Source organism: Staurois parvus, unplaced genomic scaffold, assembly GCF_062004578.1.
Source record: "Staurois parvus isolate SC_StPar_1 unplaced genomic scaffold, SC_StPar_1.0 ptg000380l, whole genome shotgun sequence".
NCBI lineage: Eukaryota > Metazoa > Chordata > Amphibia > Anura > Ranidae > Staurois > Staurois parvus.
The window spans coordinates 1,864,547-1,891,883 of NW_028318176.1; the positions used below are offsets into that span (position 1 = coordinate 1,864,547).

Consider the following 27,337-nt stretch of genomic DNA (forward strand, 5'->3'; position numbering starts at 1 on the left):
ATGGATTGGTGGTTGGCTGGGTTGGCCTTCTTCTTTAAGCTTCAAGGGTGTCGGAACTTCACAAAAGATTTTTGGGTACGACAGGCTCTTCGAGGTTACTGTAGGGCTTATCGCCGTAGGGATTCCCGTCGTCCGGTGTCATTCGAGTTGTTAGGATCTTTGTTTGAGCATCTGCGCTTTCTTTGTTCTTCGGACTTTGAGGTGTGCTTATTTCGGGCAGCCTTTGCAGTGGCCTTCTTTGGGGCGTTGCGTATTGGGGGCCTCGTTAGTCCGTCCAAATCCGTCCTTGGGGGGTTGTTGGGGGATGATGTCGTGAGCTCTTGTGAATGGGTGGAGGTGTTCGTCCGTCGGTCCAAGACGGACCAATTGGGTCGTGGTGCACGGGTGCGGTTTTTTGCCCTTCCGGCATCACGGGTGTGCCTGGTGCGGGCGGTTCGAGAGTTTTTGTCCCGTCGTCCGGTGGGGCGGGGGGCTTTTTTCATGCATGAAGATGGGTCCCCGCTAACTCATTTTCAATTTGTGTCGGTTTTTCGACGATGTTTAACGGTTGTTGGTTATATGCGTCTTTGTATACCTCTCACTCGTTTCGGATAGGGGCTGCTACTGAGGCCGCCCGGTGGGATTTGTCGGATGAGGCGGTAAAACGTATTGGTAGATGGGATTCCCAGCGATTTCGTTTGTACATTCGTCCGCATCTGTTGGGTGATTAAGGGTGGATCCCGGGTTTTTGTCTCTGGGCTGGGGGAGTTTGTCCTGTCTCTGTGCCGTTTTGTTCTTGTGGTAGCTATTATTCTTTTATTTCAGATGGAGAGGTGCGCCTGGTTTGGATCCTGGGGCACTCCTACGTTTTTTGGGGGGCCAAGCGGGCGGATGTGAGGCCTAATGGACGGCAGCTGGGGATGGCTAGGCAAGAGGCTTGCGTACGGTGGATAGGTGTGCCGGGGATGTTGTGGGGTCGTGTGGTACCTGAAGTGCGGCGTTTTGCTGGCCTGGATAGGCCGCCAGATGTTCTGGTGTTGCATGCAGGGGGTAACGATTTGGGAGTTCGGTCCATGCGGGAGTTGGTGAGGGATGTAAAGATGGACTTTCTGCTATTGCGGAGGGATTATCCGGAGATGGTGTTGGTATGGTCGGACATGGTAGCCCGCGCCTCTTGGCGTTTGGCACAGTCTGTGGAGCGGTTCAATAAGGTGCGGATAAAGGTCAACAAGGAGGTGGGGCGCTTTTTCATTCGTAATGGGGGGTTGGTGGTCCGGCACTTGGAGTTGGAGGTAGATACCTGGCGGTATCTGCGGAGTGATGGGGTGCATCTCAATGCGGTTGGGACGGATTTGTGGTCTCTGGTTTTACAGGATGCTGTGCAGAGAGTAGTCCGTTTGTGGTGGGGCACGCATGGGTAAGGGCTTACCCAGCGTGTTGTGGCGGTTTGTTGGTCTTTGGAGGCGGGTATTATCTTGAAGGTACAGAGAATGGTGTGGGACCCATCGGTGGTATGGTGTGCCCGGGGACATTCCAGTTAACCAAGGTTTAACTGGAAGGTGGTGGTGCTGCACTGCGGACTGTAAGGTTGTCTCCGAGCTGGTTGGTTGCGGCTGGAGGCCTGGTGTTATATGGGGTCCGCAGGTGCATTTCAGATCATTTTTGGATGGTGCCTTCGAAGACCAACAACAAATCTGTATGTTTTTCTGTTATAAGGAATGGTTTGGTGTTTAAAACGTGTTGGTTAATAAAAGGCCGCGTTGGCCATTTTACTCCAAATTGGTGTCATGTTTTTCTTTAAGTAGGAGTTATAGGTAGGGGGATCTGGATGAACCGATCTCTGGTGCACTAGTCATGAGGAAATAAAGCCGTTTAAAAGCCTGAAGCTTATTGGATTTTGGGGTCCTGTACTTGGCTAGACTGCCAAAAAGTCTCTCACATGTGGTACCCCCATACTCGGGAGAAGTAGCAGAATGTATTTTGGGGAGTAATTCCACATATAACCATGGCATGTGTGAGCAGTAAATCATTTAAGGGACAATTTTGTGTAAACAAAAATATATATTTATTTTTGTCATTTTCCAAAAACTTGTGGTAAAAAAATAAATTCTTCTATTGATTCAACATTCCTCTCAGCAAATAGTTTGGGGTGACTACTTTCCAAAAAGGGGTCATTTTGGGGGGTGGGGGCAATTTATGCCCAGCATTAGAAGTTTATACCACACATCATTCACTCTTCTAACCACCTGAAGACCAAGCCTTTTTGTTCACATGAAAAAAATCAGTATTTTTTGCTAGGAAATTAATTTAAACCCCCAAACATTATATATTTTTTTAAAGCAGACACTCTAGTGAATAAAATGGTGGGTACTACAATTTTTTATGGCACATAGTACTCACGCAGCGATTTTTCAAAAGCAAAGTTTTAAAAACAAATACACTTTTTTTACTTTTAATGCACAAAAACACAATATATTGGCCAATTGTTTGGTAAAATATAAAAGATAATGGTATGCCGAGTAAATAGATACCAAACATGACATGCTTTAAAACTGCGCATGCCCCGTGCAATGGCGACAAACTGCAAACATTTTTAATATCCATAGGCAGCGCTTTAAAAGCCTTTAAAAGCCACCATTTTAGATTTACAGAGGAGGTCTAGTGTTAGAATTACTGCCCTTGATCTGACGTTCATGGCAATACCTCACATGCATGGTGCAACCGCTGTTTACAAACCACCACAGGGTCAAGGCTTGTGCAAACAGGTGTGCGCACATGGAAGGGGCAATTTTTTTTTTTTTTTTAGTTATTTTGATTTTTTTTTTAATTATTTTTACATTGTACCTTTTTTTAATCACTTTTAATGCTATAACAGGGAATGCAAATAACCCCTATTACTTCAATGGGCATTGTCATATTCTTTTTTGAGAAATCTGGGGTCTATCAGACTCTAGATATCTCCTCTGCCCTTACATTATCTAATCAAACCAAAATCGGTGTGATCAGATGCTTTCCCAATTTACAAATGGTGCTGTTTATATCCTGCGAAACTGAAGTGATGAAATGCTTGTAGCTTCCGAATTCTTAGACTATAGAGATGATTGGCACCATTTTGGTCTCCAATCAGCTCTATGGTCAGCTGGCAGAAACACCGGCTGCATTCTCAGGTTCCCCTGATGGCACGGGACTGCCCAAGAAGGCCGTGGAAGGCAGCGGGGGAGGGGGGACATCATCTCCCACTGCTTGTAAAAGCAATCTTGCAGCTAATTAGGCACTAGGATTGCTTTTACATGAAAGCCGATCACCGGCTGAAAAAAACCACACCAGGATGATGCCTGCAGCTGTAGGCATCATCCTGGTATAACCATTCAAATCCAGTGATGTACCAGTACATCGCTGGTCCTTGTTGGTTATATATGCTATGTTCTTTTTTTTTTTTTGTATGCAGCCAGTGGACTGAATGAAAAAATGAGAAGAAATCTCTGCCAGAAAAAGTGTGTGGTATTCCCACCATTAGAATATACTGCCCTGCATCCACCCACTTCTAATGGTGGGCACACATTAGGTCACACTTTGCCACAAGTGCCAGTTCCAAGATTGAATAAATGTCTAAATAGTGGCACGCTTGAATAAAAGTTGTCCACGTATAAGTGGTACCTCATATGCAGAAATGATGACACCAAGTCCCAAACTATCTTGCCACTACTCCCCATGTAGTCTGGGCATCCAGGGGGCTCCACCGGACTATCTTTTCCCTCGTAAATCCGAAACTTATATGTATAGCCTGTTGTCCTCTCACAGGTCTTCTACATCTTGACCCCATATAGACATCTGCAAATTGTAGGTTAAGGTGATTTGCGAGGGGCTGAATTTTGTGGAGCCGGTCAAATTCAGGGTTACCCCGAGGATGACAGAGTGTATTGTCGCTGAAATGCATAAAACACATTATACTCTCATATCTATGCCTGGCCATGGCAGCAGAGAACACGGGCATATGATGAATCGGGTCTGCGGACCAATACAACCACAATTCATTTCTTTTAGTAATGCCCATGTTGAGGGTTAGGCCCAAAAAAAATGTAAATTTGAAAACCGTAATGAGTTTCCATGCGAATGGTCTGGCAAGGTTTGAATTTGGGTTGGCGGCAATAAATTGTTGTGCATATAAACTGCTTTGATCCACAATCAACACATACAGATATTCCGTGAAAAACAGCTCCAAAAATCAAGGAGGTATGTGAAAGACCAGGGTGTACTAGACCGCTGGTACTCGCCAGTTCACCAAAAGGTAGAGCGGCACTAGTACTGGCACTCTGCTGCATATGAGAGTCATCAAAATTTACCAGCAAGTGCTAACAGGCCTGATTCTGCCAACACTGCAGTTTTGTGTGCAATGTATCAAGTGACAGTGACCTACTGACACTGCACTTGCTGGGGGAGAAGGGGGGATATGCGTAGCGGCTAAACGCAAGTGCTGGCAGGTGCCAGGGCTGATCCCGCTAACACTGCGTTTTTGGGGACGCTATACTAATGTGAACACTGGTATAGTGCTGATCTGATCAAAGATATTGACCCGTTCAGACACTATACTAGCAATGGAGGCTTATTGTACATGAACGTGCTCCTGGCAATCAAGGGGTTAAATGTGATGACTGGTGTACTGACGGGCAATCTGACGCTATCTGGGAGGGGTGTGAAAACCACGGGAGCGCGAATCACGTATATATATATATATACAAATTTTTAGCTGGGGTGCCCAAACTTTCGATCCCCACTGTATATATGTGATTTTGCGTACCCATGCCGCCCTGTAGAAGTATTTCTGCTGTAGGGTGATCAGGAAGCGGTTACAGAAGAGGTTTGTGTTACGGCGCTGCGTTACTTTAACTGACAATTGCACAGTCATGCAATACTGCACCCAAATTAAATTTACATCCTTTTTTCCCACAAATTGAGCTTTCTTTCGGTGATATTTAATCGCCTGTGCAGTTTTAATTTTTTGCGCTATAAAAAAAAAGGCTGGCAATTTTGAGAAAAAAAAACAATATTTTGGACTTTTTGCTATAAAACATGTCCAGTAAAAAAAATTAAAAAATCAAATTTTGTCACACATTTCATCCAAAATGCATTCTGCGACATGTCTCTGCTAAAAAAAATCACAATACGTGTAAATTAATTGGTTTACATGAAAGTTATAGCGTTTACAAATGGCGGGAAAGATACTGGGATTTTTAATTTTTTTTATACTAATAATGGCGGCGATCAGTGACTTATGGCGGCGATCAGTGACTCATGGCAGGACTGCGGGACTGCGGCGGACATTTTGACACTGGGGTGGAAATGACTTGGGGTCACTAACATCCCCAGTGACACCAATACAGTGATCAGTGAAAAAAAAACCCACTGACACTGTACTAATGGCACTGGGGAGGAAGGGGTTAACATTTTTAGTGTTAACTGTGTGAGGGGAGTGTTTTACTAGGGGGCGGGGGTGTGTGCTGGACGGGGACAGACTGATCGAGAGAGAGAAACTCTTCTCTCCCTCTTCAGCTTGTCACGAGCTGACAGGCAACTGACAGATAGCAGGGCTGTGTATAAACAATGCAGCCCTGCTCTCTGTCAGCGATCACCGCTAATCGCGGGAAAACGTCCAGTAATGACCGGCCGTGACCCGGCGGCGGAGACCCGCTGCTGACACCCGCGGAACAGCTAGGGCGGGCGCGCGCCTCGCACGTGCCCCCTACCTGTTTTGCAAAACCACGTTTTAAAACGTGGTTTTGCCCAGCCGTGCCGCCCTGCAACCGTTTTTATGCAGTGGCTGGGGCTGAAGAAGATAATAAAACACAGACCTGACCAGAGAGGTGAGGAGGATTCTGGGAGGTCACATGACATCACTCTGGTCTAGTCTGGCCAATAGACCATGTTCTTCTTGTAGACATGTAGATGATGTCAGATGATTGATATCAGTTTCTCTTTCTCCTGATCTGTAGGATTATGTTGTAGTGAAGAAGTCTAGTGGGGAGCCAATCTCAGGAGGATGGAGCAGGACCCAGAGCCCCACCATGGTGCCTCCCCCTCGTTCTCCCATACCTGAGAGGAACAAAGAGCAGAAGATCCTGGAACCATGATAGTCCATCTGCTGACAGGAGAGGTGAGCGGTGCTGGGAATTCTGGGACATTCTCCAGAACAGACAAGGGATGTGTCTGGATGGTGACTGTATCATTGTGTGTGTCAGGTTCCTATAAGGTGTCAGGGTGTCACTGTCTATTTCTCCATGGAGGAGTGGGAGTATTTAGAAGGACACAAGGACCTCTACAAGGATGTCATGATGGACAATCAGCCGCCCCTCACATCACAGGGTAAGAGGAGACTTTATTGGAAAGGAGAGAGCAGTACGCAGGCTCCACCTAGATCCCCCATCATCTGATAAACACATAGAAACAATGTATTCAGTCAGTGTGTGTGTTTCCTACAGATGGATCCAGTCATGGGAACCCAAAAGAGAGATGTCCCCGTCCTCTGTATTCCCGGGACTCCACACAGTAAGGTCACACCATCCCTCACCATCATCAAGTAGCAGAAATGGAGGAGAAACCCTACAACTCTATAACATTCTATATATTTCTATGCAGTGATGGATATTTTTGTTATTTATAGGATAACGGTGAAGAACCAATTGATGTAAAAGTTGAGGTTCAAGAGGAAGTAGAAGAGGCGTATGTGAGGGATGATCAGCAGTCTATGGAGGAGGATGGAATAAGGAGGACATTCATAGAGGAGGACACTCCTACAGAGATCAGCACAGGTGACCAAAATATATTCTTCTCTTATCTCTGCTCTGTTACCGCCCCCCCAGCCCCCATTGGTTCCTGCTCCTCTGACAAGGCTGAGTAACAAAAGCCTAGGCCTATGGTCCCTTGTTCTATGGTGAAGGGTCTTCAAGTCTGAACTAGGACCCTCTTGTCTACCAGAGATCACATGACCCAGTGCCTAGGCTTGTGGTCGAGTGAAGAGTATGCCCCTCCCAGCCCCCATTGGTTCCTTCTCCTCTGACAAGGCGGTGTAAATGTAGAAGTGATCTGGGAGGACCAAAGGTTCTTTGAAAAGGGGAGGAGTCCCAGCTGGTTGGGGCATCCACAGAGAACATCTGCTCCCTCCTATCTCCCTGTTCCCGATGGAATCTTGATGGAAGTGGACTAACCCTCTCCTATCTATTGATGATGTTTTTCTATTTTTCCAGGACCCCGCCATGGAGAAACCCTCAAAGGATCGTCTCACTTTACCTCCAGGTTGTAAAATGGAAGATGAGGAAATCCCAGGAGATTGTGCCGGAGAAAAGACAATGAGCTCCACTATGGATGGTGGACTTCCCAGTGTGGAGAGACCATGGACTCCCTCTGACTCTGAGCACCCTCGTACTGTGGGGGATGGGGCCGGGGTTCCATGTGTCGGAGAAAAGACAATGAGCTCCACTATGGATGGTGGACTTCCCAGTGTGGAGAGACCATGGAGTCCCTCTGACTCTGAGCAACCTCAGACTGTGGGGGATGGGGCCAGGATCCGGGGGGAGAAGACGTTTCCCTGTCCTAAGTGCGGGAAATGTTTTACTTCTGAATCAACTCTTACTGCACATCAGAGATCTCACTCGGGGGAGAAGCTTCATTCCTGCCCATTGTGCGGAGAATGTTTTCTACGTAAATATCATCTTAGTGTCCATCAGAGGTTGCACACCGGTAAGATGCTTCATTGCTGTCCTGAGTGCGGGAAATGTTTTCTTACGCAATCAGAACTTGTGACACATCACAGATCTCACAAGGGTGAAAAGCCGTATTCCTGCCCTGAGTGCGGGAAAAGTTTTTCCTGGAAGTCCTATCTTTCTGTACACCAGAGACTGCACACGGGTGTGAAGCCGTATTCCTGTCCTGAGTGTGGGAAGTGTTTTGTTCGTAAACAATTTCTCACAACACATCAGAGGTCTCACACTAGGGAGAAGCCATTTTCCTGTCCTGAGTGCGGGAAATGTTTTGTACATAAACAACTCCTCCAGACACATCCGAGATCTCACACGGGGAAAAGCCATATTCTTGTCCAGAGTGCGGGAAATGTTTTTAACAGATATCAGAACTTGTCACACATAAAACATCCCACACGGGGGAGAAGCCATATGCTTGTTCAGAGTGCGGGAAATGTTTTTCACAGAAGCCCCATCTTACTGAACATCTGAAATGCCATACAGGTGTGAAGCCGTATTCCTGAGCTGAGTGCGGGAAACCGTTTGCACGAAAATCACAACTTGCTAGACATCAAAGATCTCACACAGGCGAGAAGCCTTACCGCTGCTCTCAGTGCGGGAAATGTTTTTCACAGAAGTCCCACCTTACCGAACATCAGATATGCCACTCAAGAGAAAAGCTTTTTCCCTGCCCCGAGTGTGAGAAATGTTATCCATGGAAGTCCGAACTTGCCAAACATCAAAAATTTCACACGGGTGAGAAGTCGTGATTCTGTCCTTAGTGTGGGAAATGTTTTTCACAGAAGCCTTTGTAACGGAACCGGACCCCGACTGCACTAGGGTATTTCCGTTAGACTCCCGATTCCCCATCTGAACACAGATCCCCAAACACCACCACTGACCATACAGGACGAGACAGCACCAGACTTATATTAAAACAGGACGTGGACTGCTTTATTTTACCACAGACACAAGATATATACAGTTGCAAGAAAAAGTATGGGAACCCCTTGGGATTACGTGGAGTTTTGCATGAATTGGGCATAAAATGTGCTCTGAACGTCATCTAAGTCACAACAATAGAAGAACACAGTCTGCTGAACATAATACTACACAAACATTAGATGTTGCCATGGTTTAATTGCACATAACATGTAAACATTCACAGTGCAGGGAGGAAAAAGTATGTGAGGCCCTAGCTTAATGACTTCTCCCAGAGCTAATTGGAGCCAGGAGTGAGCCAACCTTGACTCCAATCAGTGTGATGATATTGGATGTGTTGCTGACAGCTGTCCTGCCCTTAAAAAACACACACCTGTTTTGGGTTTACTGGGTTCAAGAAGCACTGTCTGATGTGAACCATGCCTCGCAGAAAAGAGCTCTCAAGACCTACGATCAAGAATTGTTGACTTGCATGAAGCTGGAAAGGGTTACAAAAGTATCTCCAAAAGCCTTGATGTTCATGTGTCAATGGTAAGACAGACTGTCTACAAATGGAGAAAGTTTAGCACTGTTGCTACTCTCCCTAGGCGTGGTCGTCCTGTAAAAATGACTGCAAGAGCACAGCGCAGAATGCTGCATGAGGTAAAGAAGAATCCCATCTAAAGACCTACAGAAATCTCTGGCACATGCTAACATTTTTGTTGACACATCTACAATAAGGAAAACATTAAACAAGAATGGAGTACATGGGAGGACACCACGGAGGAAGCCATTGCTGTCCATCAAGAATATTGCAGCACGTTTGAAGTTTGCAAAAGAGCACCTGGATGTTCCACAGCACTACTGGCAAAATATACTGTGGACAGATGAAACCAAGATTGAGTTGTTTGGGAAGAACACACAACACTATGGAGAAAAAAAGGCACAGCACACCAACATCAAAACCTCATCCCCACTGTAAAACATGGCGGAGGGAGAATCATGGTTTGGGGCTGCTTTTCTGCCTCAGGGCCTGGACGGATTGTTGTCATTGATGGGAAAATGAATTCCAGAGTTTATCAAGACATTTTGCAGGAAAACGTACGACCATCTGTCCACCAACTGAAGCTCCGCAGAGGATGGGTGATGCAACAGGACAATGACCCAAAGCATACAAGTAATTCAACAAAACAATGGCTGCAACAGCACAGAATACGCCTTCTGGAGTGGCCCAGTCAGAGTCCTGACCTCAACCCGATTGAAATGCTGTGGCATGACCTTAAGAGAGCGATTCACACTAGACATCACAAGAATATTGCTACACTGAAACAGTTTTGTGAAGAGGAGTGGTCCAAAATTACTCCAGATCGTTGTGCAGGTCTGATCTGCAACTACAGGAAACGTTTGGTTGAGGTTATTGCTGCCAAAGGAGGGTCAACCAGTTATTAAGTCCAAAGGTTCACATACTTTTTCCTCCCTGCACATGTTATGTGCAATTAAACCATGGCAACATCTAATGTTTGTGTAGTATTATGTTCAGCAGACTGTGTTCTTTTATTGTTGTGACTTAGACGATGTTCAGAGCACATTTTATGCCCAATTCATGCAAAACTCCACGTAATCCCAAGGGGTTCACATACTTTTTCTTGCAACTGTACACAGGGTGGGGAATTACACCCAAACAGGAAACACATCAGCAGGCCGTCCCATCAGGGGGCAGGGCTACTGGAAACACCCCCCACCAAGCCAGTACAAACACATATATCCCATAATAGTTTGCTCCCAAGCCAGACACACAATAGAGCAATGGGATGCAACCACATAACATCAAACAATCCACAACCCCCCACCCCAATATTAGGACAGATCACCCTGTACCCCTAACAGGCACAGGGGGACTTACACATAAGAGGGATATGGGGAGCTGAGACGGGTCTCCCCACCTCTCCAAAGTGAGCTGTGTTCCATGGGCCCCCCACCCAAAGTCACTCCCATCACAACTTGTCTTACCAAACATCAGGTGACCCTCAGGGTGTATTAGTGTCCCGAGTATGGGAAATGTTTTACATTGAAGTCTTAGAGAAGGGAAACCACACCACCCTAGAAGCTTCCATGGAGGACATCATGGCTAGAGAGAAGGAGGGGGGAGGGGGTCACTGCTGGTTGGGTCCCTCTAGCAGTGTAGTCTGCTCTCCCCTGACCTTCAGCAGAAGCTTCCATGGGTGGACATCATGGTGAGAGAGAAGGGGGGGTTCACTGCTGGTTGGGTCCCTCTAGCAAAAGCTTCCATGGAGGACATCATGGTGGAGGAGAATCTGGAGAATTTTGATGGATGAAGACAGAGCTGGGACAAGGTCATCCAGCACTCAGGGCCAAAATTCCAAACTGCCCCCGCCCCTCATGCCCGCCTCATGTCCTGGCCCTGGATAAAGAAGACTGCACATGAGAAGTACATCGGCTGGTAGAGTGTCCTCTGCTGGATGAATGTCGTAAATGTGGACTTTTCTGATGGAACATCTCAGATTACCCGGATCAGAAATGGGAATGTAATAAAAAGCTATAACAAATAAAGATACAATATATATATATATATATATATATATATATATATATATATATAGTATATAAAGAGTTTTTGTCAGCGCTCCAGGGTATGACCAGAGGTATGTGACTGACACAGGGAAACGCAGACTTCAGATATGTTATAAACAATATAATTTATTAAAGACTAACAATACAAACATAAACGCAGTGCAATACTAAAACATAACACAGTGCAAACGAACCAAACGACCCACAGATAATACATACAATGCAAGCGTCGTCAGGCAGGCCGGGTCAATAACAATCGGGCAGGTAGGTACAGGGGGGTCAGGCAGAGAATGGTCGGGGTCACAAGCCAGGGATAAAGCAGGAGAAGTCAGCAGAGGTCCGGATCAGGCAGGGTCGGCAACAAATCAGACAGAGACAGGAACAGGGATGCAGGAACAAGATACAGGGCCCAGGAAAAACACACACCAAGGCAAAGACTGCAGGTCTGGCCATCATTTAAATACACCTGCCTAAGCAGTTTCAGGTGTTTGGCTAGCTGCAGGGTTGAGTCTCTGATTGCTGGGAGCACCCGCTGGCCAGCCCTGGTACTGCAGCCCACAAGGCAGGTGAGTCCCACCATTACTGGCAAGTCCATTCCTAACAGTTCTATTGTTTGTAAGGGAGGAGCTTGTATTCACACGCCCAGAGAGGGAGGAGCTTGTATCCACACACCCAGAGAGGGAGGAGCATGTAGCCACACAGTGAGAGGAACACAGACCAGACACCACCGGGGGGCGCTCACCTACACTGAGAAAAAGGCCAGGCACCACCAGGGGGGCGCTCCCCAATACTGAGAGGAACACAGACCAGACACCACCGGGGGGCGCTCCCCCATACTGAGAGGAGTACAGACCAGATACCACCAGGGGGGCGCTCCCTCATACTGAGAGGAGTACAGACCAGACACCACCAGGGGGTGCTCCCCTATACTGAGAGGAGTACAGACCAGATACCACCAGGGAGCGCTCCCCCATACTGAGAGGAACACCGACCAGACACCACCGAGGGGCGCTCCCCCATACTGAGAGGGACACAGACCTGACACCACCGGGCGGCGCTCCTCCATACTGAGAGGAACACAGACCTGATACCACCGGGGGGTGCTCCCCCATACTGAGAGGAACACAGGCCTGACACCACCGGGGGGTGCTTCCCCATACTGAGAGGAACACAGACCTGATACCACCGGGGGGTGCTCCCCCATACTTAGAGGAACACAGATCTGACACCACCGGGGGGCGCTCCCCCATACTGAGAGGAACACAGACCAGACACCACCAGGGGGCGCTCCCCAATACTGAGAGGAGTACAGACCAGACACCACCAGGGGGTGCTCCCCCATACTGAGAGGATACAGACCAGACACCACCAGGGGGCGCTCCCCAATACTGAGAGGAGTACAGACCAGACACCACCGGGTGGCGCTCCCCCATACTGAGAGGAACACAGACCTGACACCACCGGGGGGTGCTCCCCCATACTGAGAGGAACACAGACCTGACACCACCGGGGGGTGCTCCCCCATACTGAGAGGAACACAGACCTGACACCACCGGGGGGTGCTTCCCCATACTGAGAGGAACACAGACCTGATACCACCGGGGGGTGCTCCCCCATACTTAGAGGAACACAGATCTGACACCACCGGGGGGCGCTCCCCCATACTGAGAGGAACACAGACCTGACACCACCGGGGGGCGCTCCCCCATACTGAGAGGAACACAGACCAGACACCACCAGGGGGCGCTCCCCAATACTGAGAGGAGTACAGACCAGACACCACCAGGGGGTGCTCCCCCATACTGAGAGGAACACAGACCTGACACCACCGGGGGGCGCTCCCCCATACTGAGAGGAACAAAGACCTGACACCACCGGGGGGTGCTCCCCTATACTGAGAGGAACACAGACCTGACACCACCGGGCGGCACTCCCCAATACTGAGAGGAGTACAGACCAGAAACCGCCGGGGGGCGCTCCCCCATACTGAGAGGAGTACAGACCAGATACCACTGGGGGGGTGCTCCCCCATACTGAGAGGAACACAGACCTGACACCACCGGGGGGGTGCTCCCCCATACTGAGAGGAACACAGACCTGACACCACCGGGGGGAGCTCCCCCATACTGAGAGGAACACAGACCAGACACCTCTGGGGCAGGGGCAGACTGACCATTCGAGCACAGCCCGGGGTCAGTAGGGGGCCCCATGAGATGTCCCTGGTACCTTTCATTGGCTTTTTTGGGTGTGGGTGAGGACACATTGACCCCATGATCCCCTATTGCCCGGGGGCCCCATGAGTTGTCAGTCCACCTATGCTCCGGGGGGGCACTCCCCCATACTGAGAGGAACACAGACCAGACACCACCGGGGGGGGGGGGCACTCACATACACCACCAGGGGGCACACCGGCTGTCTTTCCTACCACTAGGACACTCCTTGGTTTTCCTTGCTGTTCATCAAGGAGCAGGGCTGCATGGAGTTATACCAAAGACTAAGAGATGATCAGAGCCAAGGACACTGGAGAGACCGTCCCGGACCTACCTCCACTCACAGGGTGGTCAGGAGGAATTTTTCATCAATAGGTATGGATGGCCATCCAAGGTAGGTTGTCTTTGAGGACTTTCATGCAACCTGTCCTGATACGGGCTCTGCCCACTGATACACCACGTCATGAACCTTCACACAGGACCTGCTGAGGGCCCCGGAACCAGAACTCAAAGACTTTGTACCACCGACAGCCATCCCCCACCGTTGGATGATGAGTGGGAGGTTTAGTGGTGTTGGTGCACAAGAAGACATTGATGGCGCCTGGCAGGGGATGTGTTCCTATAAAGACTCCGTGGTGTGCCAGAGAGCATCTCATCCACCGGGAGAAGAGGTCCATTGAGGACTGTCATAGATCTACTCAGAGACTAGAACCTCATGGACTCTAAGGAGGAAGAGTTTCCCCTTCCCCCACTCTCCTTATGTATCTGTGTCCTTCAATAAAGCTTTGGGCCTTTGAGCTCTTTCCCCTCCCCCATCCCTCCTTCCTCTCCCCATCACACAAGGAGGTCCAAGTGGTCCATGGAGTCTGACCCTCTTGTTTTTGGTCTGAGCATAGATCTCTGTCTCAAGCAGCTTTGAAAATCACTCTGATAGGACCCAAAAGCTGGGCAGAGCCTGTGGGCACATCTACTCATGGTCTATAAAGGTGGCACCTGAAGAGGGGGTGCAGCCATCATAGTAGGCAGACAGAGGTTCCTGAAGTCCCTCCTCATCCCTCAGACCTTTCACCATTTTTGCTGCCATCTTTGGATTCGTTCTATCTTATCAATATTCTGGAACCCAGTATTCTAAATATCTACATGGAGGAATCAGGACCTCCTTCCTCCTGCCGGCGACCCCTCTAGTGATAGGATCTATATAGAGGAATCAGGACCTCCTTCCTCCTGCCGGGGACCCCTCTAGTGATAGATCTATATAGAGGAATCAGGACCTCCTTCCTCTTGCCGGTGACCCCTCTAGTGATAGGATCTATATAGAGGAATCAGGACCTCCTTCCTCCTGCCGCGGACCCCTCTAGTGATAGATCTATATAGAGGAATCAAGACCTCCTTCCCCCTGCCGGTGACCCCTCTAGTGATATAAGATCTATATAGAGGAATCAGGACCTCCTTCCTCCTGCCGGTGACCCCTCTAGTGATAGGATCTATGTAGAGGAATCGGGACCTCCTTCCTCCTGCCGGTGACCCCTCTAGTGATAGATCTATATAGAGGAATCGGGACCTCCTTCCTCCTGCTGGTGACCCCTCTAGTGATATAAAGATCTATATAGAGGAATCAGGACCTCCTGCCGGTGACCCCTCTAGTGATAGGATCTATATAGAGGAATCAGGACCTCCTTCCTCCTGCCGGTGACCCCTCTAGTGATATAAAGATCTATGTAGAGGAATCAGGACCTCCTTCCTCCTGCCGGTGACCCCTCTAGTGATAGGATCTATATAGAGGTGTATAGTGGTGTGCAGAGGGTTAATTCGGAATGTTCAGCTATTGAGCACAAAGACAGGAAGTGATGTCACTACAGACAGGCAGTTTGGGGTAAAAGGTGAGCTGGGAGGAAGTAGAGAGGGGACATTGCTGGAACTAGCAGTGGAGGAGATAAATACATTTTAGCCGTTATGGTTTCTGGGATTCCACACAGGACGATGACTTCATCTTGGATCAGGTAGACGGGACTGAAGGTCTAGGATGTAAAGGTGACTCTGAACTGTATGAGCCGACGTTCCTCTATGTGGCTTCATTGTATGGATAATATTTCTGTTGATTTAGCTTGAAGAACTGATGGACATCAATGTGGTCAAAGAGGAAGAAGAAGAGTTGTATGTGAGGATGTGGTGATGGTGACAACGGAACAAGAAGAGTCTTCACTAAATCTCAGCACAGGTGAGTAATGAACACATTTTCATGTTTCTTCTAGAGAGAATCGTGTTGATAGTTCAGGATACTCATAAAACGTTTGTAAACATTGTGGAACCAGTTGGTGGGGAGAGAAAGTCTATAGCTAATGAGAGGCCACATTGTCTGTGTGTTTCCTACAGATGGATCCAGTCATGGGAACCCACCAGAGAGATGTCCCCGTCCTCTGTATTCCCAAGATTCCACACAGGAAGGTCACACCATCCCTCACCATCATCAGGTAGATGGATCCAGTCATGGGAACCCACCAGAGAGATGTCCCCGTCCTCTGTATTCCCGGGATTCCACACAGGAAGGTCACACCACCCCTCACCATCATCAGGTAGATGAGGAACAATCACAGGTGGGAAAGGATATACTCAAGCTATTTAGTTACAATAAATGTTTGATTATAAATTTCTAGGGTGGAAACCCCAGGAATAATAATAATATTGTGCTTAAAGAGGAGTATGGAGTCATGGAGGAGTTTTCAGAAGGACACAAGGATATGATGGAGCCACCTAATACCAAGAACCCACCAGAGAGATGTCCCTGTCCTCTGTATTCCCAGGATTCCACACAGGAAGGTCACACCATCCCTCACCATCATCAGGTAGGTGGATCCAGTCATGGGAACCCACCAGAGAGATGTCCCCGTCCTCTGTATTCCCGGGATTCCACTCGGGAAGGTCACACCATCCCTCACCATCAGGTAGATGGATCCAGTCATGGGAACCCACCAGAGAGATGTCCCCGTCCTCTGTATTCCTGGGATGCCACAGGAAGGTCACACCATCCCTCACCACCATCAGGTGGATGAGGAACAATCACTGATGGTATCATTAGGACCTGTACATTATCTGCATTGTTACCATTGATGTCATTTTGTATTATATATTCAGAGTGGAAACCTGAGAGATTCTACAGTTGAGGTTAAAGAAGAGATAAAAGAGGAGGATGATGAGGATGGGGTGATGGAGGAGTCTGAGCTTCTAAAAAAACACAAAGATCTGTACCAGGACACCATGGTGAAGTCATCCAGCTATGGGAACCCACCAGAGAGATGTCCTTATCCTCTGTATTCCCGGGATTCCACACGGGAAGGTCACATCATCCCTCACTATCATCAGGTAGATGGATCCAGTCATTGGAACCCACCAGAGAGAGGTCCCTGTCCTCTGTATTCCTGGGATTCCACACAGGAAGGTCACACCATCCCTCACCATCATCAGGTAGATGAGGAACAATCTCTGGTGGGAAAGGTTTATACTCAAGCTATTTAGTTACAATAAATGTTTGATTATAAATTTCTAGGTTGGAAACCTCAGTAATAATAATAATGTGCTTAAAAAAAGAGTACAAAGAGGAGGATGAGGAGTATGGAGTGATGGAGGAGTTTTCAGAAGGACACAAGAATATGATGGAGCCACCTAATACCAGGAACCCACCAGAGAGATGTCCCCATCCTCTGTATTCCCGGGATTCCACACAAGAAGGTCACATCATCCCTCACCATCATCAGGTAGATGAATCCAGTCATGGGAACACACCAGAGAGATGTCCCCATCCTCTGTATTCCCGGGATTCCACACAGGAAGGTCACACCGTCCCTCACCATCATCAGGTAGATGAATCCAGTCCTAGATTGTAAGCTCGAAAAAGCAGGGCCCTCAATCCCCTCATGTTTTGCATTGTATTGTTCTGTCACGTTCTGTCCCCCTTTGTAATGTACAGCGCTGAGCGAACTATTGGCGCTTTATAAATACTGTATAATAATAATAATAATGGGAACCCACCGGAGAGATGTCTCTGTCCTCTGTATTCCCGGGATTCCACACAGGAAGGTCACACCATCCCTCACCATCATCAGGTAGGTGGATCCAGTCATGGGAACCCACCAAAGAGATGTCCCCGTCCTCTGTATTCCTGGGATTCCACACAGGAAGGTCACACCATCCCTCACCATCATCAGGTAGGTGGAGTTGAGGGTCGGGAACATAAAGTGATGGAACACTCTGACATGTGGAGATGATATTTGGACTCTACAAGATGAGATGTTCTAAGTCAGCGGTTCTCAACCTAGGGGTCGCGACCCCTTTGGGGGTCGAACGACCATTTCCCAGGGGTCGCCTAAGACCATCGGAAAACACATATTTCCGATGGTCTTAGGAACCGAGACACCGCTCCTCCGTCTCAGGCGATGTGTGGGCGGGATGATACGCTGCTCCTGTCACCTGGCCACACCTCCGGGATCGCTCAGCAGCTCCGCCTCCTCGCCGCTGATTGGCCACCGGAACTGTAGCTCAGGAGAGGCACACAGGCGGCCAATCACCGGCGAGGAGGTGGAGCTTGGAGAGGAGGAGCCGAGCGGCAGCGCGCGTACATCAAAGAAGATCGAGGGAGCTGCCGGAGCGAGTGAAGAGGAGAGCGGCCAGAGAAGGAAGACAGCTGACAGGTAAGTGAGAGAGCGAGCCCAGGCTGGAGCAGGGGTCAGCAAAGTAAGTATCATTGGTGTCAGTGGGAGGAATAGTGCCCCATCATTTGTGTCACTAATACCAACGATGGGGCACTATTCCTCCCCCCACTGACACCAACGATGGGGCACTATTCCTCCCCCCACTGACACCAACGATGGGGCACTATTCCTCCCCCCACTGACACCAACGATGGGGCAGTATTCCTCCCCCCACTGACACCAACGATGGGGCACTATTCCTCCCCCCACTGACACCAACGATGGGGCAGTATTCCTCCCCCCACTGACACCAACGATGGGGCAGTATTCCTCCCCCCACTGACACCAACGATGGGGCAGTATTCCTCCCCCCACTGACACCAACGATGGGGCAGTATTCCTCCCCCCACTGACACCAACGATGGGGCACTATTCCTCCCCCCACTGACACCAACGATGGGGCACTATTCCTCCCCCCACTGACACCAACGATGGGGCACTATTCCTCCCCCCACTGACACCAACGATGGGGCACTATTCCTCCCCCCACTGACACCAACGATGGGGCACTATTCCTCCCCCCACTGACACCAACGATGGGGCACTATTCCTCCCCCCACTGACACCAACGATGGGGCACTATTCCTCCCCCCACTGACACCAACGATGGGGCACTATTCCTCCCCCCACTGACACCAACGATGGGGCACTATTCCTCCCCCCACTGACACCAACGATGGGGCACTATTCCTCCCCCCACTGACACCAACGATGGGGCACTATTCCTCCCCCCACTGACACCAACGATGGGGCACTATTCCTCCCCCCACTGACACCAACGATGGGGCACTATTTCCCCCCCCCCTGACCCCAACGATGGGGCACTATTCTCCCCTCCACCACACTGACATCAACGATGGGGCACTATTCCTCCCCCCACTGACACCAACGATGGGGCACTATTCCTCCCCCCACTGACACCAACGATGGGGCACTATTCCTCCCCCCACTGACACCAACGATGGGGCACTATTCCTCCCCCCACTGACACCAACGATGGGGCACTATTCCTCCCCCCACTGACACCAACGATGGGGCACTATTCCTCCCCCCACTGACACCAACGATGGGGCACTATTCCTCCCCCCACTGACACCAACGATGGGGCACTATTCCTCCCCCCACTGACACCAACGATGGGGCACTATTCCTCCCCCCACTGACACCAACGATGGGGCACTATTCCTCCCCCCACTGACACCAACGATGGGGCACTATTTCCCCCCCCCTGACCCCAACGATGGGGCACTATTCTCCCCTCCACCACACTGACATCAATGATGGGGCACTATTCCTCCCACTGACACCAATGATGGGGCACTATTCCTCCCCCCACTGACACCAACGATGGGACACTATTTTCCCCCCCCCCCTGACCCCAACGATGGGGCACTATTCTCCCCTCCACCACACTGACATCAACGATGGGGCAGTATTCCTCCCCCCACTGACACCAACGATGGGGCAGTATTCCTCCCCCCACTGACACCAACGATGGGGCAGTATTCCTCCCCCCACTGACACCAACGATGGGGCAGTATTCCTCCCCCCACTGACACCAACGATGGGGCAGTATTCCTCCCCCCACTGACACCAACGATGGGGCAGTATTCCTCCCCCCACTGACACCAACGATGGGGCAGTATTCCTCCCCCCACTGACACCAACGATGGGGCAGTATTCCTCCCCCCACTGACACCAACGATGGGGCAGTATTCCTCCCCCCACTGACACCAACGATGGGGCAGTATTCCTCCCCCCACTGACACCAACGATGGGGCAGTATTCCTCCCCCCACTGACACCAACGATGGGGCAGTATTCCTCCCCCCACTGACACCAACGATGGGGCAGTATTCCTCCCCCCACTGACACCAACGATGGGGCAGTATTCCTCCCCCCACTGACACCAACGATGGGGCAGTATTCCTCCCCCCACTGACACCAACGATGGGGCAGTATTCCTCCCCCCACTGACACCAACGATGGGGCAGTATTCCTCCCCCCACTGACACCAACGATGGGGCACTATTTCCCCCCCCCTGACCCCAACGATGGGGCACTATTCTCCCCTCCACCACACTGACATCAATGATGGGGCACTATTCCTCCCACTGACACCAATGATGGGGCACTACTCCCCCCACTGACACCAGTGATGGGGCACTGTTCCCCCCACTGACACCAGTGATGGGGCACTGTTCCCCCCACTGACACCAGTGATGGGGCACTGTTCCCCCCACTGACACCAACGATGGGGCACTGTTCCCCCCACTGACACCAACGATGGGGCACTGTTCCCCCCACTGACACCAACGATGGGGCACTGTTCCCCCCACTGACACCAACGATGGGGCACTGTTCCCCCCACTGACACCAACGATGGGGCACTGTTCCCCCCACTGACACCAACGATGGGGCACTGTTCCCCCCACTGACACCAACGATGGGGCACTGTTCCCCCCACTGACACCAACGATGGGGCACTGTTCCCCCCACTGACACCAACGATGGGGCACTGTTCCCCCCACTGACACCAACGATGGGGCACTGTTCCCCCCACTGACACCAACGATGGGGCACTGTTCCCCCCACTGACACCAACGATGGGGCACTGTTCCCCCCACTGACACCAACGATGGGGCACTGTTCCCCCCACTGACACCAACGATGGGGCACTGTTCCCCCCACTGACACCAACGATGGGGCACTGTTCCCCCCACTGACACCAACGATGGGGCACTGTTCCCCCCACTGACACCAACGATGGGGCACTGTTCCTCCCACTGACACCAACGATGGGGCACTGTTCCTCCCACTGACACCAACGATGGGGCACTGTTCCTCCCACTGACACCAACGATGGGGCACTGTTCCTCCCACTGACACCAACGATGGGGCACTGTTCCTCCCACTGACACCAACGATGGGGCACTGTTCCTCCCACTGACACCAACGATGGGGCACTGTTCCTCCCACTGACACCAACGATGGGGCACTGTTCCTCCCACTGACACCAACGATGGGGCACTGTTCCTCCCACTGACACCAACGATGGGGCACTGTTCCTCCCACTGACACCAACGATGGGGCACTGTTCCTCCCACTGACACCAACGATGGGGCACTACTCCTTCCACTGACACCAATGACATGGCACTACTCCTCCCACTGCAAAATTACAGTTATGAAGTAGCAACGAAAATAATTTTATGGTTGGGGGTCACCACAACATGAGGAACTGTATTAAGGGGTCGCGGCATTAGAAAGGTTGAGAACCACTGTTCTAAGTGATCTCACATCATAAATCCTTCTATGTTACAGATGTTATTTTCTGCCATTCTGTTGGTTTAGGGTGAAGATCTGATGAACAAGAAAGTTGAGGGTGAAGTAGAAGAGACGTATGTGAGGGATGATCAGCAATATACGGAGGAGGCTGGAATGAGGAGGACATTCATAGAGGAGGACACTCCTACAGAGATCAGCACAGGTGACCAGAATATATTCTTCTCTTATCTCTGCTCTTTTCCTGCTCACTGATTGGTCCAGAGTGGAGTGGGTAGGGAGTGAAATCAGCAAATAATAGTTGTTAGAATGGTCACCTCCCAGTAGTGATACCGATCGATCTTCTTTCCTCTCCCTTGTGTTCTAGTAGTACAGATATGAGAACACAGACTGATTCTTCCTCAGGTCCGTTCCTCTTCTTCCCGCCGACCAGGGGCGGACTGATCATTTGGAAACTCGGGCACTGCCCGAGGGCCCAGGGTCAGTAGGGGGCCCCATGAGATGCCCCTGGTACCTTTTTCATAGGCTTTTCTGAGTTTGGGCAAGGACACGGGCCCCATGATCCCCTATTGCCCGGGGGCCCCATGAGTTGTCAGTCCGCCCCTGCCGCCGACTTATAACTAAATGTTACATGAAGCTTTGTGTACGGCCTTGGTGGGCTGAGAAAGTAGGAAGTACCCAAGGGAGTGACCCACGCATCTTGCCTGGAGAAAATGTTTCCTCCAGTGCTGCTCATTACCAGAAGCCTCAGCCTTTGACAACTTATCCTGATGATGAAGGGAGAGAGTCTGCCAGTCTGATGCCGGGATCTCATGACCCAGGGCCTAGACTTGTGGTTGTGTGAAGAGCATGCCCCCCACGCCCCAATTGGTTCCTGCTCCTCTGACAAAGCAGTGTAAATGTAGAAGTGATCTGGGAGGACCAAATGTTCTTTGAAAAGGGGAGGAGTCCCAGCTGGTTGGGACATGCACAGAGAACATATGCTCCCTCCTATCTCCCTGATCCAGATGGAATCTTGATGGAAGTGAACTAACTTTCTCTTATCTATTGATGATGTTTTTCTATTTTTCCAGGTCCCACCATGGCGAAACCCTCAAAGGATCGTCGCACTTTATCTCCAGGTTGTAAAATGGAAGATGAGGACATTCCAGGAGCATGTGTCGGAGAAAAGACAATGAGCTCCACTATGGATGGTGGACTTCCCAGTGTGGAAAGACCATGGAATCCCTCTGACTCTGAGCAACCTCGTACTGTGGAGGATGGGTCCGGGATTCAAGAGGAGACATTTTCCTGTTCTGAGTGTGGGAAATGGTTTAGCTCTGAATCCACTCTTGCTGTACATCGGAGATCTCACTCGGGGGAGAAGCATCATTCCTGCCCTGTGTGCGGAGAATGTTTTCTAAGTAAATTTCATCTTAGTGTCCATCAGAGATTGCACACCGGTAAGAAGCTTCACTGCTGTCCCAAGTGCAAAAAATGTTTCCTTAGAAAATCAGAACTAGTCAGACATCAAAGATCCCACAAGGGTGAGAAGCCGTATTCCTGCCCTGAGTGCGGGAAATGTTTTTCTCGGAAGTCTAATCTTTCTGTACATCAGAGACTGCACACAGGTGTGAAGCCGTATTCCTGCCCTGAGTGCGGGAAATGTTTTATACGTAAACTATTTCTCATAACACATCAGAGGTCTCATACGGGGGAGAAGCCGTATACCTGTCCAGAGTGCGGGAAATGTTTTGTACGTAAACAACTTCTCCAAATCCACCAGAGGTCTCACACGGGGGAGAAGCTGTATTCTTGTCTAGAGTGCGGGAAATGTTTTTCACAGAAACCCCATCTTTCTGAACATCTGAAATGCCATACTGGTGAGAAGCCTTATTCCTGCCTTGAGTGCAGAAAATGTTTTGCACGCAAATCACAACTTGATAAACATCAAAGATCTCACACAGGTGAGAAGCCGTATTCTTGCCGTGAGTGCGGGAAATGTTTTTCACAGAAGTCCCATGTTACCAAACATCAGAGAACCCACACAACCCTCGAGGTGTATTAGTGTCCTGAGTGCGGGAAATGTCTTCTATAGGGATGATATGTTGCCGTACATCAGAGATCTCACACTGGGAAGAAGCACACCTTGATATACCCCTCAGAAAACACGTGGCTGAGCGCTCCTCTGATCTTTATTATGGAAGAAACACTTTATAAGGAGATCAGAGATCACTAAAGACTTCAAAGTTGTGTCTGGCTTCCTCTACTAGGAAGGGGGGGTTACTGCTGGTTGGGTCCCTCTAGCAGTGTAGTCTGATCTCCCCTGACCTTCAGCAGAAGCTTCCATGGAGGACAGCATGGTGAGAGAGAAGGTGGGGGGGGGGCACTGCACCGGCTCGTAGAGTGTCCTCTGCTGGCTGACCATTGTAAATGTGAACTTCTCTGACGGAACATCTCAGATTACCCGGATCAGAAATGGAAACTTAATGAAAAGCTGATTTCTTAGTTTGGAACAAATAAAGATACAATATATATGTGTGTGTGTATGTGTATATGTATGTATATATATATACATACACACAGTATTTTCTGACGTATAAGACTACTTTTTATACTTAAAAATATACCCCAAAAATTGGGGGTAGTCTTATATGCGGGGTATAAAATGTGAACCTTGAGTTTGTTTGGGTCAAGCTGGCTGGATGTGTGGTAATACTGTACATAGAGTATACCGTGCTGAGCCAAGCTGGCTCAAAACAAATGTCCCTATGACAGAATAATCTGTCAGCCGGCTGGATGTGCGGTGTATATACAGTATACTGTGCTGAGCCAAGCGGTTTCAAAACGTACCGGTACGTTCCTACTTTAATATATAGAGTATACCGAGTGTATATATAGTTTAATATATAGAGTATACATAGAGTATACCGTGCTGAGCCAAGCTGGCTCAAAACAAATGTCCCTATGACAGAATAATCTGTCAGCCAGCTGGATGTGCGGTATATACAGTATACTGCGCTGAGCCAAGCGGTTTCAAAATGTACCGGTACGTTCCTACTTTAATCAGCCCGCTGGATGTGTGTATGTACGGTAGCTGTGGCTACATACAGTATACACTGGGCCAATCACGGCAAATGATGTATTCTACTAATGAATACAAAGCCTGCTCGGATTGGCTGAGTCAGAGAGGTGGACTGATGATGTCACAACCTCAGCCAATCCAAGCAGGCTTTGTATTCATTAGTAGAATACATCGCTTGCCGTGATTGGCCAAGTGTATACTGTATGTAGCTGGAGCTACCGTACATACACGCATCCAGTGGGCTGATTAAAGTAGGGACGTACGGGTACATTTTGAAATAGCTTGGCTCAGTATACTGTCATAGGGACATTTGTTTTGAGCCAGCTTGGCTCAGCACGGTATACTGTATGTACTTTACTGCACATCCAGCGGGCTGTGTATGTATACTGTATGTAGCCGAAGCTACTGTATTACCGCACAGCCAGCGGTAACCATCTGATTTGGAATTTGATCCATATGATGACTGTCTTACAAATGTATCACAAGATGTCATTCATGAACTTATGATGTCAGAGGATGAACATGAGGATTTTGAAGGATTTTAAGTACCGGTAAGTCATAACCATTTCAATTAAAAAAATCTGATGTTTTTTAATGCTGTTGCCTCGGAAGGGGGTAGTCTTATACGGCGAGTATAGCCCAAAACCTATGTTTTTAACGGGAAAATTAGGGGGTGGTCTTATACACACAGTCGCCTTATACGCCAGAAAATACGGTATATATATATACAGTATTCCTAAAATAATTATATTGTTTGAGTTGATCGCGTGGAGGGAGGAGCATGTCTCTACACACCCAGAGAGGGAGGAGCATGTCTCTACACACCCAGAGAGGGAGGAGCATGTCTCCACACACCCAGAGAAGGAGCAATTCTTGGAAACATGGGCTGACAGAAAGGTAAGTCTAGATGTGTTAGGCGTACATGATGACCTCGCAGTGTCTGGGATCGCTGGAGCACAGGAGAAAAGTGGTTTCGGTGGACAGGTCACATGATATGAGGACTCCTGGGGGAGCGCAGGAGAAGGTAAGTAGAACTCGTCCCACTGCAAAAGGTAGTTTTGAATTTTTCCCAAAGTACAGCTTCAGTCAACCTCCTTCGTCTATATCATGCCAAGTTATTATATTTCAATGACTTGAGTTATGTAAGGTTCATACTCAGAAGACTTTCTCCGTGTGTCTCTGTTGGGTTGTCTCTGTGCTGACCAGGTTGTGGAGGAAATGTGTAGATGTGTCACCTTACAGATTGATTGAGACCATCACAGATCCCCATAAGAGAGGTTCCTCCACAAAGGTAAGGCCATGATGAGCAGAACATGGACTCCAAGCCTTTCTCCATGGGACTCTGTTGGGTTGTCTCTGTGCTGACTAATTTCTGCAGGAAATGTGTAGATGTGTCACCTTACAGATTGATTGGGACCATCACAGATCCCCATAAGAGAAGTTCCTCCACAAAAGTAAGGCCATGAAGAGCAGAACATGGACTCCAAGCCTTTCTCCATGGGTCTCTGTTGGGTTGTCTCTGTGCTGACCAAGTTGTGGAGGAAATGTGTAGATGTGTCACCTTACAGATTGGGACCATCACAGATCCCCAGAAGAGAGGTATCTCTACACAGGGGAGGTCATGATGAGCAGAACATGGACTCAAAGACTTTCTCTATGGGTCTCTGTTGGGTTGTCTCTGTGTAGATATGTCATCTTAAGAGATTGATTGGGACCATCCCAGATCCCCAGAAGAAAGATTCCCCCATACAAGGGAGGTCATGATGAGAATATGGATTCCAAGCCTTTCTCCATAGGTTTCTGCTTAGTTGTCTCTATGCAGACCAAGTTGTGGAGGAAGGGTGTAGATTTGTCACCTTACAGATTGATGGTCCCACATCACAGATCCCCAGAAGAGAGTTTCCTCCACACAGGGAAAGTCATGATGAGCAGAACATGGACTCCAAGCCGTTCTCTGAGTCTCTTTTGGGTTCTCTCCATGTAGATGTGTCACCTTACAGATTGATTGGAACCATCCCAGATCCCCAGAAGAGAGGTTCCTCCCCCCAGGGGAGGTCATAATGAGCAGAATATGGACTTTCTCTATGGGTTTCTGTTGGGTTGTCTCTGTGTAGATATGTCCTCTTAGATATTGATTGGGACCATCCCAGATCCCCAGAAGACAGGTTCCTCCAAACAGGTGAGATCCAAAATGAGCAGAACATGAACTCCAAGCCTTTCTTCATGTTTCTCTGTTAGGTTGTCTCTGTGCTGACCAAGTTCTGCAGGAAATGTGATGCGTCACCTTACAGATTGATTGGGACCACCACAAGTCCCCAGAAGAGAGGTTCCTCCACACGGGATGTTATGATGAGCAGAACATGGACTCCAAGGCATTCTCTACAGATATCTGTTGGGTTGTCTGTCTTGACCAAGGTGACATAGAACTGTGTAGATGTATCACCTTAGGGGTTGTTAGTAACAATCCTCCACATCAATGAGGTTAGGTAGAGCAGACTGTGGATTCCTCCTCCGGAGAGAAAAGCAAGAGAAGGGGGGAAGGGAGAAAGAAGAGCAGAAGAAGAGGGATAAGAAGAAGAAAAGGAAGAGAGAGAAGAGAAGATGGAGAGAAAAAGGGAGGAGAGAAGGTGGAGAGGTGTAATGAACCACCTGGCGGTACCTCTAGCAACCCACGGAATAGGATTCCCCAGAGCGTGGAGTCTAAGTCCCAGTCTGCTTGTTCACCAGGGCCCCTGATGGTGGGGATGGACTTGGAGCAGACAGAGACCTGAGTACACCCACCCATGGTAGAGGGATCCGCCAGAGGTATC

At 49.3% G+C, this 27,337-nt stretch overlaps 2 pseudogenes across 2 annotated transcripts in view; both read left to right on the top strand.

Moving 5' to 3' along the window:
• Nucleotides 1–1,052: 1,052 nt before the first annotated feature.
• Nucleotides 1,053–7,334, top strand: LOC149455986 (uncharacterized; annotated as a pseudogene). The gene is made up of 6 exons (XR_016313980.1): nucleotides 1,053–1,271; nucleotides 5,970–6,130; nucleotides 6,216–6,339; nucleotides 6,456–6,522; nucleotides 6,638–6,785; nucleotides 7,221–7,334. The product of XR_016313980.1 is annotated as an uncharacterized LOC149455986 (transcript).
• Nucleotides 7,224–27,337, top strand: part of LOC149455987 (uncharacterized) — a 38,080-nt pseudogene continuing 17,966 nt past the window's right edge. The window contains exons 1-8 of the transcript XR_016313981.1: nucleotides 7,224–8,478; nucleotides 15,547–15,653; nucleotides 15,809–16,008; nucleotides 16,090–16,278; nucleotides 21,533–21,668; nucleotides 22,537–23,614; nucleotides 25,734–25,818; nucleotides 26,766–26,942. The product of XR_016313981.1 is annotated as an uncharacterized LOC149455987 (transcript). The remainder of the gene's footprint in view (nucleotides 8,479–15,546; nucleotides 15,654–15,808; nucleotides 16,009–16,089; nucleotides 16,279–21,532; nucleotides 21,669–22,536; nucleotides 23,615–25,733; nucleotides 25,819–26,765; nucleotides 26,943–27,337) is intronic.